This window comes from Ceratotherium simum, chromosome 26 (assembly GCF_057802395.1).
Source record: "Ceratotherium simum simum isolate JZ-2026a chromosome 26, ASM5780239v1, whole genome shotgun sequence".
Taxonomy (NCBI): Eukaryota; Metazoa; Chordata; class Mammalia; order Perissodactyla; family Rhinocerotidae; genus Ceratotherium; species Ceratotherium simum.
The window spans coordinates 12,102,409-12,118,897 of NC_141925.1; the positions used below are offsets into that span (position 1 = coordinate 12,102,409).

General features: G+C 43.4%; 1 long non-coding RNA gene across 1 annotated transcript; it reads left to right on the forward strand.

Moving 5' to 3' along the window:
• Positions 1-267: 267 nt before the first annotated feature.
• LOC147913568 (uncharacterized) lies at positions 268-3,320 on the forward strand. The gene is made up of 3 exons (XR_015556438.1): positions 268-332; positions 1,396-1,533; positions 3,140-3,320. It is a non-coding gene; the product is annotated as an uncharacterized LOC147913568 (long non-coding RNA).
• The last annotated feature ends 13,169 nt before the right edge of the window (positions 3,321-16,489 follow it).

A 16,489-nucleotide genomic window follows, 5' to 3' on the forward strand; every position in this document is an offset into this window, starting at 1 on the left:
GAAGGTATAATCATCCTTTAATTTTTATTTTCATGGCTTCACCTTGAAGTACTTCCACTTTCTTCTAGTTCACTTATTTTGCTGTCTCTTCTTTCATCCTAGTGTCCCATTTCATTACGTTGTTTAACAGTCTAAATTTAAAGCAAGCATCTTATATGTAAAGTACCCCTTTTTTAATTTCAGTAAGGACTTACCCACAGGAGATAGATTTTGCTATTGCTATAATTAATATTTTTGAATTCTGAATACTTTATTACATATTTGTATAGATCAATGAAGCAAAGAAATGTGCTGAAGAAAAAAAGAGGGAAAACAAAGCACATAAATTTAAGGTAAAAATCCCTTATTTTTCCTAGATCACACTCTAAAAACACAAGTAAAATTCATGAGTAAATATGACTAATCTCTATATGTTTTGGTGAAGAATAACCTCAAATCACTTGAATGCACTAATGAAATTGTTAAGAGCATCATTCAAAGTATACATGCTACGTTGAAGTCAGATAGAAATTGGGACATCAAGAATCAGGACTTGGTGGGGGCATCCCGTGGCCTAGTGGTTAAGTTCAGTGCACTCTGCTTCAGCGGCCTGGGTTCGGTTCCTGGGCACGGACCTAACACCACTTGTCAGCGGTCATGCTGTAGTGGTGACCCACATATTAAAATAGAGGAAGATTGGCACCGATGTAGCTCAGGGCGAATCTTCCTCAAGCAAAAAGAGGAAGATTGGCAACAGATGCTAGCTCAGGGCGAATCTTCCTCAGCAAATCAAGACTTGGTTTTGCAACTAAGTCATGACCATAATTTGACTTTTGAGACTTTGTGTTCACTGCATGAATTGAGCTCTGCATTCTTCCATGCTGTTCACTGCTGTTTCAAGTACTAATACCACAATGCCTTTTTTCATTAAGGACTAAGGAAGAATTTTTTTTCTTTTAAACCCTGGGTTAATTTCTTATATGATTCAGCACTCTCTCCCCTCCAAGAAACATAGAACTGAGAAATTGTAGGAAACAGTACTAGAGATTTCTAGCCATGTTGAACAGCCCTATCCCTCTTAATGCAGAGCAGAGAATTTTCAAGGTGAATCTGGTGACAATATTTACCTTCCACTAAGAAAAGCTGTTCATTTGAGCTGTTTGGCTTAAGATTTGCTGACACAGGCAGAGACATGTGTGGTGACAATAATTTATTGCGTTGGCTTCTATAACTGCATTAAGGTCTCCATGGGCCCCAGTGGGAGGGGTAGAGTGGTCTGGCACTGATGCTGCTCTCTTGGAACTAGATGAAGGGGAGGGTGCCAGATGCTGCCCCCACTTCAGTGGGTTTCAGCTTTTGTTGGTGTTGGTGCTTGTGTCTGCCACATCAAGGTACTTTTAACTTTCTGTTCCACAGGTCATCATGGAGGCAAGAGGGCCTCCTCCACTCAAAAACCACCCGGCGTTGCCATCCCCATGGGCTCTGGGCCGCACGCATCTCCTTCACCCTGAAGGCCTGTGAAACTTCAACCGTTGCCTCCACCTCCACCGATTGGTAAGATGACCTAAACACTATGAGCTGATTTGTAGAGCATATTCATCTTTTTTCTTGTTGAGTCTTTGGAGAAGATATAGAGATGGCACTCCAGAGCTTTGCAATGCAAGCGTAAACCTGGCTGAGGTCACTGTAATGTTCCTCAAGTTTCTCAGCACATACATGGAGTGGGCCGTTAATTTCCCCATACTGAGCTGGGGAGCAAGTATCTCTTGTATAGAAGGAAAAAGGCTTTTGACAGAAAGGCAGAAAGAGCAGTTCTGCAGATGCACATTGTACAGAGACCATGTGCCAGGCTCTGTGGGGGGTGAGGCACACCCCTAACTTCAAGGGTTTAAGGTGTCCTATAGCAGAGAGAGACATTTCCATTAAAGATCTTGTGATCACCATAATGGAAGCAGCAGTGAAGGGCCCCAGAGAACAAAAGAGGGCGACGTGAATCTCACCAGGATGAAGTGGGAGGTTGTGAAGAGAAGGAAGAATTGAGGAGGTGCCCAGCAGGAGTTGGTTGGCTTCCTTAGATGGAGCTGGAAGGCCATACCCAGCTGGGCATCAGCTTGAGCAGGGAGTGTGAAGGCAGCGTGAGGTCCACGCAGAACTACTGCATGGTGTGGGCATTTCAAATCACACGGTGTGGGCAATGCAATTATCCTCATCAAAATGTCACTGTTGCCATAGAGCCCTTAGTTCATAATCTAAATCTTCTTGTTTCCCTTGGATTTCCGAAAGTTCTGGATCTGCGTGACAGAAAAAAAGCCCTGGAAGTTTGGAAATTTAACTTGGCTCTTTGAGGATCCTTTGTCTGCTTGAGTTGATTGTGCCCCAGTGAGACTAAACGTGAAGACAGGCTCTAGATCAGCCAAGCAGCTGCCTTGGCCTTCAGCATGTCAGACTCTTCCCGGGGCATTCAGGGTTGATCAGGAACCTCCCCTGCTGGACCCCTCTCACCACATCCCTGCATCTTCTAGTCACCACCCCTAACTGTCAGCTTTGCATCTCCCCAAATTTACCACGCAGTATCCAGATTCTTTGCCTGTGTTCCTGCTGTCTCAGCCCCTAATACCAACTCTCAGTGGGGCGTACTCAGAGCCTCAGCCCCGTCGTGTGTGTGAGGGGGTGATATTGGTTTCTGAGGTCATTGTGAGGAAGACAAGATTAAGTGCATGATGAAAGTGTCTTGCAAAATGGCTGGGACATGTTGGCACTCACCATTCTCACTGTTTAGATGAAAATGTCTCCACACAGAAGATTATCAGAAGACGGTCACTGCAGTACATTCAATTAAACTAAGGGTGTAAGAGCTCAGACCCAGAGATTTGCAATCTCTGCTTCAAAAGATAAAGCAAAGAGACCCCCCACACACACTTTTTTCTATCAAAATTCAGGTCCTACCAGTTAAAGGAGGAAAAGATAATTTTGAGAATGTGTGAGTTCAGAGATCTACAGCTGAGACCTGAAGACAGTTATTTTCCATTCAATATAAACACACAGATGCAGCCACACACTAAAGTGTTCATCAGAAGCCACAGATATATTATAGAAGACAAATGTATACAGGAATAAATACAATCACATCGAAATAACCCCAAATCTCTTTGCCTTACAGGACAATCCTTTTGAAGGGAGGACCCTGTGCCATCATAAACAGGCCATGGCAGTTTCCTATGTTCTGGATGCTTCCCTGCCCAATCCTGCCCCTCCGCTTTTGTATTTCCTGTTGTCACCCCTATTACACCCTTTACAGTTTGAACTCAGGATCAGCATCTGCTTCTCGGAGGACCAACCGACTCACCCCAGGGAGTGTGCTGAGTGTGACTCGTACACTCAGTTCAAAAACAGGCAAAAACCACAGTGATGGGGCAGAAGAAAGGTTATTCCTTGGGGGCAGTATTGCCTGCTAGGGGCCCAAGAAATCCTTCTGGGGTGGTGGACACATCCGACATCTAGATCTGGCCATGGTTGTGTTTGTTCAGTCAATAAATACTCACTGAGCACGTGGTGCATGCCGGTCCCAGGGGTGTCTGATGATCAGAGAGACAGATATCCGTCTCCAGGAAGTGGCCAATTTCTGATGGTGGGGAATGGATGAGGGGCCAGGAGTGGCTCCGGGAGACCAGTGAGGAGGCCCTGCAGTAATCCAGGTTTTGTGCCCTTCTCAACTTGCCAGCAGCCCCCCAAAATACCAAGTCCAAGCAGGCTTTGTGGAGGGCTGATGGCAGCAGAGTTTTTTGGTAAGTCCCATGAGCTCCCACAATCCTCCCACAATTTCCTTATTGAGGGATGGGCAAGGCAGAGGTCAATGGCATGGGACCCCCCCACACACAAACCAAGGAGAAGGTGCTGGGGTGGAAAAATCGGGCTCCTTCCAGGTGCCCCAATCGAATCCATTATGCCCCAACAGCCCCTGGAGCCTGAAGGGCCCTCCCTCTTGCCAAGCAAGGGGAAGCAGCCAGCCCCCCAACTGCTCTGGGGTCGAGGCCAGAACACCAAGGGGTCAAGGTCTGACTGTGCACACGCTGCCCAGGAGTGGCTGGGAATACCAGCACAGCAGTAAATCTCAGCATGAGCACACTCTGTAAACCAGATTCTCATTCACTGCAAGCAGAGCCTGGGCCAAAACATGGCAGGGAGGGGATGTGGGGGCTGTTGTGCCCTGTGGTCCTGGACAGGGCTGGAGCGGAACAGAGGGCCTGAGGGCCTGAGGGCCTGGGGAGAGAGACAAGAAAGAGACAGGCAGGGGGAGAGACGGTGAATGATGTATGGGAGGGTGGTCAAGTCCTAGAGAGTGACAGGAGGAGACAGAGGGGGACAGGAGTAGAGAGAAGCAGAGACCAGAGGAAGCAAGGAGGAAAGGGGGAGCCGGCCTAGGGTGGGTGGAGAGGGAGCGATGGCCCAGGCTGGAGTGGCTCTGTGAAGGGGCCCAGAGTGGAGGGGGAAGAAAGGCAGGAATCCTGGGTTTGGGGTTCCCTGAGCTCCTCAGGTCTCTGCGACCTCCCTCGGGCTGAGCTCTGCAGGGGCCATCACACTTGGGAAGGTGGGTACCTCCCATTTTGCGTGGGGTTGCTGGGTTGAGCCTCCGGGTCGGTCACTGATGGGGTGACTTCTGGGAGAGAAGGCTGGTATTAGGCAGGTTTAGCCTGCAGCCTGCCCTATGGGGAGGTGACCCTGAGCAGTCTCCCTCACTGCCCCAGTCCCTGCTGCATTCCCTCCCACACCAGCTGGGCCTGCATTATGTTCCAAAACTGGGCACCAGGTTGGGGGAGAGTTGGAACTTTTCGTCGCCTCCCTTAGTTCTTCTCACACTCACTTGGATTCCAGCCAGGGCTCTGGCAAATGGTTCCATGCAGGTTTTCATAGGATTCACACATCCCTAGCTTCCAGCCCTGCTCACCATGGGACAACATTCAACCAATAGGACACAGGATCTGGTGGATAAATGCCTCTCCCTTCTGTCCCTTGGGAAGACATTCTGAGTTGCTTTCTAGCGGGATCTCTAGAGATCCCTTTGGATTAAACTCCAAATCCTCTCAGTGTGTGGACATCTGGATAACATGCCCTTATTCTCACTTTCCTTCCTTCGCCTTCACTCTCCCTATTCCCCACTCTGTTCCCTAGATACACTTCTCTGAGTATCCACCTGCTCCCAAGCCCTGGTCTGGTGTTCCCTTTCAGGGGCTTGTAATCTGTCCATGAAACTTCTGAGAATTTGCGCTGCTCCTTCCCACCCAGGATGCTCTTTCCCACCTGTCACCTGGTGACTCCTGTTCATCCTTCAGGTCTCAGGAAAAGCAGGACCTTCTTAGGGACAGCTGCCTTCATCCCTGAAAAGAAGTCAGTTCCTCTGTAATAATCTTCACACAATCCTGGTCCTTCCCTTCTGAGCCCTTAGTTCGGTTTGTGGCTATACTTCTATTCTATAGTTCTTTGATTAAATCTGTTTGCTCTACTAGACTATAAGCCCCATGAAGGCAGGAGCTGTGTGTGTTTTGTCTTACCATGATGTCCTCATGCTTAGAAGAGTATAGGCTTTCCATCACTATTCGTGGAATGAATGAATGAATGAATCAGAAACCAGGGCCCAGACAGAGATGGAGAGGCCTCCTCCAAGTTTCATCAGCTGTTCTGTAGCAGTTGTGCTCGAATCTTCTGACTCCTAGTTCAGAGGATCACCAGATCCACATTTTTAAAATACTTCAAAGTAAAAGGTGATGACTTATTTGGACATTGCTGTTGTATAGTTTGGTCATCCTTTTTATTTAACATGTAAGTAACGCTATGAAATGTCAAGCATGCATTGCATCATTCCCTGGCAAACAGCACAGTCATTACAATGAATTGCTGTTATGAAGGAGTGAAAGGAGCAGGGAAGCGGGTACTGCAGCTCTCAAGAATGAGGCGGGACTTCTGGGGAGAGGAGATGACTGGAGACTGGCAGCCAGCCTGTTAGAATCCACTGTGGGCTGTTGGTGCCTGCTGGGCTAGTCTGGCTGTCCCTAGTGCTGCACCCACCTTGGGCTCCAGCACCCCTACACTCATGGAGGCCCTGGCTTCTTTGGACCCTGTCTGCCCTGGCACAGACTCTAAAGCTCCTGCTTTTCTTTCTGTTTGCTGCCCGCCTTTGCTGCTAGAAATGCAGCCCAGCTCTGAAGTGCAGCCTGACTAGTTGGGACTGCCAATCCCTACCCAGTGACCCCACACCTTCCCCAGGGATCAGACTCAGGCCCTCAGCCTCCAAACCTTGGGCTGGACCTTCTTCTCAAGGGACAGTCAGATGAGGAACCTCCTGGGCTATTCGGCCTGAGCATAAATTCTTTCTAAAAATTTTCAGAGTAATTCCATAAACCTTTACTCTTTCTCCTCAAAGAGAAAGAAGCAGGCATCCTCAGAGGTTGGCATGTGACTCTGACACCTCTTTCTTATAATAACCCACTGAGGCCACTGCACTCACATAGGAGCAACCACACATACACATTCACACAACCCTTCCACACTTTGGAAACAAACATAGCTTTGCACAGCCTCCAAACAAACATACAAGACTTCCACACCCCTGAAACCTAAAACTACCCCTCCACAAATACCAGTGCCAATAAACACCTGGAAGAGACACAGATCTCTCAACCCCTGCCCACATACACACATACACAAACCCTGAACATATACTCTCCACTCTGTTCTTCTATCATTACAAACAAACACTCTCCCATCTCTTAGCCCCAGCACTCCCTCCAGGCCCCTCAGAGAATCTCTTGAAATTTGCTGGAAAAATTGGGATTCTGATGTAGGTGACTGTTAAATAGTTGGGCAAGTTTACAATGCATCTCCCACTACCGCTCCCTCACCACGTCATAGCCACACACACACCCCCCACAATGACCATACACCCTGTAACCACATGCAAATACTGACAACACACACAGATTTTCCAAGTGCCCATATACCTTGTGACCACACAAAAACAGTGATAGAAAACACCCACTGTGACCGCATATGCACATCCTGACCACACATTCTCAGGTCTTACAATATTAATCCACCTTCTTACCACACACAAACATTGACCACACATATGTATTTATTTCACATTCGTCTAGATATCACACAACCATAAAGTCTCTAACCATAATAAACATCAGTACACACACACACAAATGAATGACTGTATACCTTCTGATAACAAACACTAAAAACCCGTGCACACTGCCTAGCAACAACCCACCACACACGCAGATCACACGGTGACTGAAGACACACAGTCACTGACAGCAAACACTCAGTCGCACTAAGAGACCCCTGACTCTGCGTGTGTGGACTTTGAACAGGGGACATCTGACACCTCAGCCTGTACACAGATACCCAGGATGAGTGTGGGAGGCGTGTGGCAGAGGGACAAAATGCGAGGTGCATTAGGTTGCACTTGCATCAAGTGCATCAGAGCCTTGCAGTTCTGGTTGCTATAAGAACATGTGAAACAAGAGGGGAGGCAAAGAGGATCTAAAACAGTGCCTAAGAGACGTCTGTTATAAACCTGTCTCCGAAAAGAAAATAGAGATTTTCTAACTAGTCTCTGAGGAGAAGGTATCAAGGATTTAACGTGATTCATTTTAATGTGATGATGGAGAATTGTTCCTCAGAGACAGTCAGTATTGCTGGTAAAATTCTATTTAAATGCTTCTCTCCATAAAAATAACATGCATCTATTTTTTTAATTAAAACAACAGGGTAAAATCATTCCAGTTTTATCTATGACAGAGTATCATCTTGTATTAGACAAACTCTCCAAAAACAAGCAGCTATAAAAGCTGAAATAAATACATAAAACAAGAATGAAGACAGTGGAGAAAAACCAGCCCAACCAGAAGTTGAAGGGCTGCCATGAGAAAAGAGACGCACGATGATGTGAGCCCCGCGCCACACCATCCTCTCCCCTGTGGCATTTGCCTGTTCTCTAGGTGGGACGATCTATTTTGAGCACAAATGGTTGTTGTGCTGGGCTGAGGGGAAAGATGGTGGTGTTTGATCCTAGCAAAGTGGATGGAACTTCTGCTTCCAGGTGGGGTGTAGACAGGAGGGGCATGGCAACAAGTGGAAAAAAGGAAACATTACCAAATTTAGGTTTTAGAACATGAGAGGGCTGTGGAAGGAAGTAAAGACGACCAGCTGGACTACAGTTTCACAGGGAGAAGAGCCATTGCTCTGTGAACAAGGTCACAGGCCTTCTCATACCTGGGGAATGTTCTTTGTACATGGAGGATCAGGCTTTGGTTAGGCAGAAGGATCCTACTAGAAGACAAGGAAATGAGCAGGATTTTGATGTGGGCTGGAGGGATGGGGTGGAATCTAGAAGAGCCCCTAACATATTACTTGGATTCCCCTCAGGACATTAGCTCTGGCCCTGGGACAGCAGGTGAGACTGGAGATCAGGGTGACAAGGCTGCGTAAACCACCTGCAGTCCCAGAGAGCATAGGAGACAAATCTAACTACAGGGAGAGGCTCTAATAAACACAGTAAACATATGAGCACTGGAAACCAGTGGTGGCTGACTCTAAAATGAGCTGAAACTCACCCCCAATGTGGCTCAACTGCTGATTGGAAAGAGGTGAAGGGGTACTTATCTGTCTAAAAGATGGAAGGACCAACCTCTCTCTGGAAAACAACTTCAGTCTCTATTTGTGAACAGAACCCAGTAGGGCCAAGAAGATCCAGGCCATGGGAGTGAGAGAAGAGCAGCAAATTGTCCTCTGAAAATAATGACATTCATTTCAAAAGAATGGGGAAATCCCTACCCACCTGTGCTTGCGTGTCAATCACCCAGCCACCAGCCACTCTGTGCACCTTTGATTTCCTCTCATGGAAGTAGGCAGAGCACAATGTCTGATACACCATCAAAAATATATCCTGTGCAAAGTGCAGGGACTGTGATCAATAGTAAACAGCAAAACAACAAACAAAACCAGAAGACCCACCAATATCCAGATATTGGAGTTAGAGGAAAAGGAATTTAAAACAAATATAAATATGTTAAAAATGAAATTATTGGAAATGACAAATAGGGAATTCTAATAGACAATAGTAATCTCTTAAAATCAATTGGACATTTGAGAACAGAAGACCTAAACTGAACTTGAGATGAAGAACTCAAAAGATGAGTTTAGCTGAGTGGACTCTCAGAAGACTGGATTAGTAACTTGAATACAGGTTAATAGAAAATATCACAAACAGAAACACAGAAAAGTACTGGAAAGGATGAAGTTATATAAATAATTAGAAAAACACAGACTAAGTTAATTATACGGCACTACAAATCTCCATTTTCTCACCTGTAGAACACAGATATGAGTCTCCTCTGAATTTTTCCCTGGGGAGGAGAGGGCTGCACCTGATCTGGCCAGAGCACCCTGCATGAGCATGTGGGCTGGCCTGGGCCCCTCCTAGTGGATGGGTTGGGAAATTTGAATGACATGTCTTGGGAATTTAGGAAATTAGGATTCTCATGGCTCCTTTCTCCTCTCTGAGTTCTGCCTGCTCAGAAGGGGAAGTCAGAGGAAGGAAGGTGGAGTCTGGGAACTGACAAGGCAACCATGGATGGCTAGGATTTCCCCTTTCTTTTGAAATGAGAACATCACTGTTTCTGGAGGATATCTAGTTTTCTACCTCTTTACCATCTCCAGGGCCTGGATCTTCTTGTCCTAACCAGGTCATGTCCATGACTCTCATCTCCAGTTGTGCTTTGCCAGATCTCCAGGATTCTTACTGTGCCCAGAGACTCAGTAAGAAATTATGTCTGGTCCCTCAAGCTCTGTTCATTTTTCTTCATTCTTTTCTCTTTTTGCTCATCAGACTGGATGATCTCAATTGACCTATACTCAAGTTTGCTAGCTCTTTCTTCAGCCTGTTCAAATCTTCTGTTGAAACCCTCTAAAGATGTTTTTAAATTTTATTTATTGTCTTTTTCAACTGCAGGCTTTCTCTTTGGTTCCATTTTATAATTTCTATCCTTTTGTTGATATTATCTATTTTATTTATTTTATTGAGGTCATAATAGTTTATAACATTGTGAAATTTCAGTTATATGTTATTATTTGTCAGTCACCGTATTAATGTGCCCCTTTACCCCTTATACTGGGGTAACCACTAATCTGTTCTTTGGTGACCACTAATCTGTTCTCTTTGTCCATGTGTTAGTTTATCTTCCACATATAAGTGAAACCATATGGTGATTGACTTTCTCTGTCTGGCTTATTTCACTTAACATAATACCCTCAAGGTTCATCCATGTTGTTGTGAATGGGATGATTTTGTCCTTTTTATGGCTGAGTAGTATTGTGTTGTATATACATACCACCTCTTCTTTATCCAATCATCAGTCGATGGGCACTTGGGTTGCTTCCATGTCTTGGCTATTGTGAATAATGCTGCAATGAACACAGGGGTGCATAAGTGTCTTTGAATTGTTGATTTCAAGTTCTTTGGATAAATACCCAGTAGCGGAATAACCGGGTCATATGGTATTTGTATTTTTAATTTTTTGGGAAATCTCCATACTGTTTTCCATAGTGGCTGCACCAGTTTGCATTCCTACCAGCAGTGTAGGAGGATTCCCTTTTCTCCACATAGTCTCCAATATTTGATATTTTTTGTCTTGGTGATTATAGTCATTCTAATGGGTGTAAGGTGATACCTTAGTGTAGTTTTGATTTGCATTTCCCTGATGATTGGTAATGCTGAACATCTTTTCATGTGCCTATTTGCCATGTGTATATCTTCTTTGGAAAAATGTCTGTTCCTATCCTCTGCCCATTTTCTGATTGGGTTGTTTGATTTTTGGTTGTTGAGTTGTATGAGTTCATTATATATTTTGGAGATTAATCCCTTGTCGGATATATGATTTGCCAATATTTTCTCCCAGTTTGTGGATTGTCGTTTCATTTTGTTCTTGGTTTCCTTTGCCTTTCAGAAGCTATTTAGTTTGATGAAGTCCCACTTGTTTATTTTTCTTTTGTTTCCCTTGCTTGATTAGACATGATATTTGAAAAGATCATTCTAACTGATGTCAAAGAGTATACTGCCTATAATTTCTTCTAGGAGATTTATGGTTTCATGTCTTACCTTCAAGTCTCTGATCCATTTTGAGTTAATTTTTGTGTATGGTGAAAGAAAATGGTCTACTTTCATTGTTTTGCAAGTCTCTGTCCAGTTTTCCCTGCACCATTTATTGAGGAGACTTTCCTTTCTCCATTGCATGTTCTTAGCTCCTTTGTTGAAGATTAGTTGTCTGTAGATGTGTGGTTTTATTCCTGGGCTTTCAATTCTGTTCCATTGATCTGTGTGTCTGTTTTTGTATCAGTACCATGCTGTTTTGATTGCTATAGCTTTGTAGTTTGTTTGAAGTCAGGGATTGTGATGCCTCCAGCTTTGTTCTTTTTTCTCAGGATTGCTTTAGCTATTTGGGGTCTCTCATTGCCCCGTATGAATTTTAGGATTCTTTGTTCTATTTCCATGAAGAATGTCATTGGGATTCTGATTGGGATTGCATTGAATCTGTAGATTGCTTTAGGTAGTATGGACATTTTAACTATATTTATTCTTCCAATCCATGTGCATGGACTATCTTTCCAGTTCTTTGTCATCATCAATTTCTTTCAATAACATCTTATAGTTTTCATTGTATGAGTCTTTCAACTCCTTGGTTAAATTTATACCTAGATGTTTTATTCATTGTGTTGCAGTTGTAAATGGGATTGTATTCTTGAGTTGTCGTTCAGGTTAGTTCGTTATTAGAGTATAGAAATGCAACTGATTTTTTAAGTTGATTTTGCACCCTGCAACTTTGCTGTAGCTATTGATTATATCTAATAGTTTTCTGATGGATTCTCTAGGGTTTTCTATATATATGAAATCGTGTCATCTGCAAACAGAGAGACATTCATTGCCTATTTGGACTCCTTTTATTTCTTTTTCTTGCCTAATTGGTCTGGCCAAAACCTCTAGTACTATGTTGAAGAAGAGTGGCAAAAGTGGGCCCACTTGTCTTGTCCCTGTTCTCAGAGGGACGGCTTTCAGTTTTTCCCCACTGAGTATGATGTTGGCCGTGGGTTTGTCATATATGGCCTTTATTATGTTGAGGTACTTTCCTTCTATCCTCATTTTATTGAGAGTTGTTATCATAAATGGATTTGGATCTTGTCAAATGCTTTATCTGCATCTATTGAGATGATCATGTGGTTTTTATTCCTCATTTTGTTAGTGTGGTGTATCACATTGATTGATTTGCGGATGTTGAACCATCCCTGCATCCCTGGTATAAATCCCACTTGATCATGGTGTATGATACTTTTAATGTATTGCTGTATTTGGTTTGCCAATATTTTGTTGAGGATTTTTACATCTATGTTCATCAGTGATATTGGCCTGTAGTTTTCTTTCTTTGTGTTGTTCTTGTCTGGCTTTGGGATCAGAGTGATGTTGGCCTCGTAAAATGTGTTAGGAAGTGTTCCATCTTCTTCAACTTTTTGGAATAGTTTGAGAAGGATAGGTATTAAATCTTCTTTGAGTGTTTGGTAGAATTCTCCAGAGAAGCCATCTTTCCTGGATTTTTATTTTCTGGGAACTTTTTGATTACTGTTTCAATCTCTACTTGTGATTGGTCTATTCAGATTCTCTATTTCTTCTCGATTCAGTTTTTGGAGGTTGTATGATTCTAAGAACTTATCCATTTCTTAGAGATTGGCCAATTTTTTGACATATGGTTTTTCGTATTATTCTCTTATAATCCTTTGTATTTCTGTGGTATCCATTGTAATTTCTCCTCTTTCACTTCTAATTTTATTTATTTGAGCCTTCTCTCTTTTTTTCTCCATGAGTCTGGCTAAGGGTTTGTCAATTTTGTTTATCTTCTCAAAGAACCAGCTCTTTGTTTCATTGATCCTTAATACTGTTTTTTTGGTTTTAATTTCATTTATTTTTGCTCTAATTTATATTATTTCCCTCCTTATGTTCCCTTTGGGCATTGTTTATTCTTCTTGTAGTTCTGTTAGGTGTACTTTAAGATTGTTTATTTGAGATTTTTCTTGTTTGTTAAAGTGGGCCTGTATTTCTATGAATTTCCACCTTAGGACCACTTTTGCTGCATCCCCTATGAGTTAGTATGGTGTATTTTCATTCTCATTTGTTTCCAGATATTCATTGATTTATCCTTTAATTTCTACAATGATCCATTGGTTGTTCAGTAGCATGTTGTTTAGTCTCCACATCTTTGTGAATTTCCCACCTTTTTTCTTGTGGTTGATTTCTAGTTTCAAAGCATTATGGTCAGAAAAGTTGCTTGATATGATTTCAATCTTCTTAAATTTATTGAGGCTTGCCTTCTTTCCCAATGTATGATCTATCTTTGAGAATGTTCCATGTGCACTTGAGAAGAATGTGTATTCTACAGATTTTGGATGAATTGTTCTATATATATCTATTAAGTCCATCTGGTCAGGTTTTTCATTTAGTTCTGCTATTTCCTTGTTGACTTTCTGTCTGGATGATCTATCCATTGATGAAAGTGGGATGTTAAGGTCCTCTACTATTATAGTATTGCTATTAATATCTCCTTTAAGGTCAATTAATGGTTGCTTTGTGTAATTTTGTGCTCCTGTGTTTGGTGCATATATATGTATAAGTGTTATGTCCTCTTGGTGGAATGTCCCTTTTATCATTATATACTGCCCCGCATTGTCTCTCAATGTATTTTTTACCCTGAAGTCTGCTTTGTCTGATATAAATATGTCAACACCTGCTTTCTTTTGTTTGCCATTAGTTTGGAGTCATCTTTCATCCCTTCACTCTGAGCCTATGTTTGTCTTTAGAGCTGAGGTGTGTTTCCTAGAGGCAGCATATTGTTGGGTCTTGTTTTTTAATCCATCCAGCCACTCTGTGTATTTAGATTGTGGAATTCAATCCATTTACATTTAGAGAGATTACTGATATGAAGGCTTAATGCTGCCACTTATTACTTGTTTTCCAGTTGTTCTGTATTTCTCGTTTCTCGTCCAATGTATTTTGGACTGCCAATTCAGTTTGGTGGCACTCTATGATGGTTTTCTCAGTTTTCTCTGCATTTATCATTTGTGTCTCTGTTCTGATTTTTTGTTTAGTGGTTACCATGAGGTTTGTATAAAAAATCTCATAGATGAGATAGTTTGTTTTCTGATAGCCTCTTATTCCCTTAGTCTATGCAGTTTCTATCCCTTTCCTCTTCCCCTTCTAAGTCGTTGTTGTCACAACTTATTCTGTTTTGTGTTGAGAGTTTGTGGTTAAATGACGTGATTATATTTATTTTTTATGTTTTCCTTCCCTTTATCTTTAGAGTTGTAATTAAGTGTTTACTAACTTGTTCTGATAGAGAGCTGCAATTTTCTGATTTTGTCTGCCTATTTATCTCCTTGCTCAAGGCTGGGTAAGCCCTTTCTTCTTTTCTTTTTTTTTTGCAGGCATGAGGGCCTTCTTGAGCATTTCTTAAGGGGGGGTTGGTTCTTGTGGCTATGAACTCCCTCAGCTTTTGTTTATCTGGGAAAGTTTTTATTCCTCCAGCATACATGAAGGATATTTTCACTGGATAGCATATTCTTGGCTGCAAGTTTTTGTCATTCAGAATTTTGAGTATATCATTTCACTCTCTCCTAGCCTGTAAGTTTTCTGCTGAAAAATCCACTGCAAACTGATAGGGGTTCCTTTGCAGGTTATTTTCTTCTGCTTGCTGCCCTTAATATTTTTTCTTTGTCATTGACTTTTGCCAGTATTACTAATATATGCCTTGGAGAAGGTCTTTTTACATTGATGTAATTAGGAGTTCTATTGGCTTCATTTACATGTCCAGGTTTGGGGAGTTGTCAGGTATTATTTCTTTGAACAAGCATTCTGCTCCATTCTCCCTCTCTCCTCCCTCTGGAATACCTATAATCCTTATGTTACATTTCCTAATTGAGTTGGATATTTCTGAGAATTTCTTCATTTCTTTTTAGTCTTCTTTCTTTCTCTTTCTCCATATGAATCATTTCTATATTCCTATCCTCTAGATTGCTAATTCTATCCTCCATAATATCACCTCCGTTATTTAAGGACTCCAGATTTTTCTTTATCTCATCCGTTGTGTTTTTCATCTCCAACATTTCTGATTGTTTTTTCTTTATAGTTTTAATGTCTTTTTTGAAGAATTCCCTCTGTTCATTAACTTTATTCCTGATTTCATTGAACTCCCTGAGTTCTCTTATAACTTGTTGAGCTTTTTCATGATAGCTCTTTTGAATTCTCTGTGACTTAAATTGTAGATTTCTGTGCCTTACAGATTGATTTCTGGCTGTTTGTCTTTGTCCTTCTGGTCTGGAGTATTAATATATTTGTTAATACTATTTGATGTAGTGGTTTTGTGCCATCACATAGTGATAGTATCTGGTCGAAGGTTCCACCTGCCACCACCAGGCAGGGCAGGAGATCTGTATTCTGAGTCCACCATGATCCCTGTCAGCTGTGCCTGTCTGAGCCTGGGCCACTCCTTAGGACCACAGAGGTCCTGTGGGTTCTCCCATTGAATGGGAAAACAATCACATGGGGGCTCAGGGCTGCTGCCACCTGCTCCTACCGTCCTGCTGAGAGGTGCTCCACACTTCGGGGCCAAGGCGGAACTACGGGCATTCATGGCAGCTAGGAGCTAATCACCCAGGACAGAGATCCACCACCATCTCCTCCTAGGTTGCACCAGTTGTTGTGCTTGATGGGAGGGGCCTCCCCACTGATTCCTAGCCAGAGCCACTCCCTGGGACCATGGTGGGATTGTAGGCTCTCCCACTTGTCCGGAAAGTGATCATGCATGGGCTCAGGGTTGCTGCTGCCTGCTCCCACAGCCCCGCTGAGACATTCTCCCCCCTTTTGGGCTGTAGTGGTATGGGTGTTTACAGCAGCCAGAAACTCATTTGCCTGGGCGTGTAGATCTGCCGCCATCTGCTCCTAGGTTGCACCAGCTATTATGCTTGCTGGGCAGGGCCTCCCCACTGAGCCTGAGCCTGAGCTGCTCCCTGTGGACCACGCAGCGCTGTGGGCTCTCCCACCAGATGGGGAAGCGATCATGTGGGGGCTCAGGTCTGGCATCACCTGTTCCTGCATTTTTGCCGAGGCACACTCCCACCCTCAAAGCCACAGCGGTGCTATGAGTGCTTCAGCCAGCACTGCAGTTGCATACATGTGCTGGGCTGCCTGGGGGCCAGAAGATGCTCACCTATCTCCACCACTTCCCCAGGGGCCTGTCTGTCCACCTTCAGATGTATAGTTGCACAGGTCTCTCAGGAGTTCTGATGTGCTGTGTGGGTATCCTCCACTATCAATGAATGTCTTTTAGTTGTAGTTCGAAGGGGGAGAGACAAAGGGAACAGCTCACTCCACCATGTTGCTGATGTCACCTGTGAACCTGTTTTT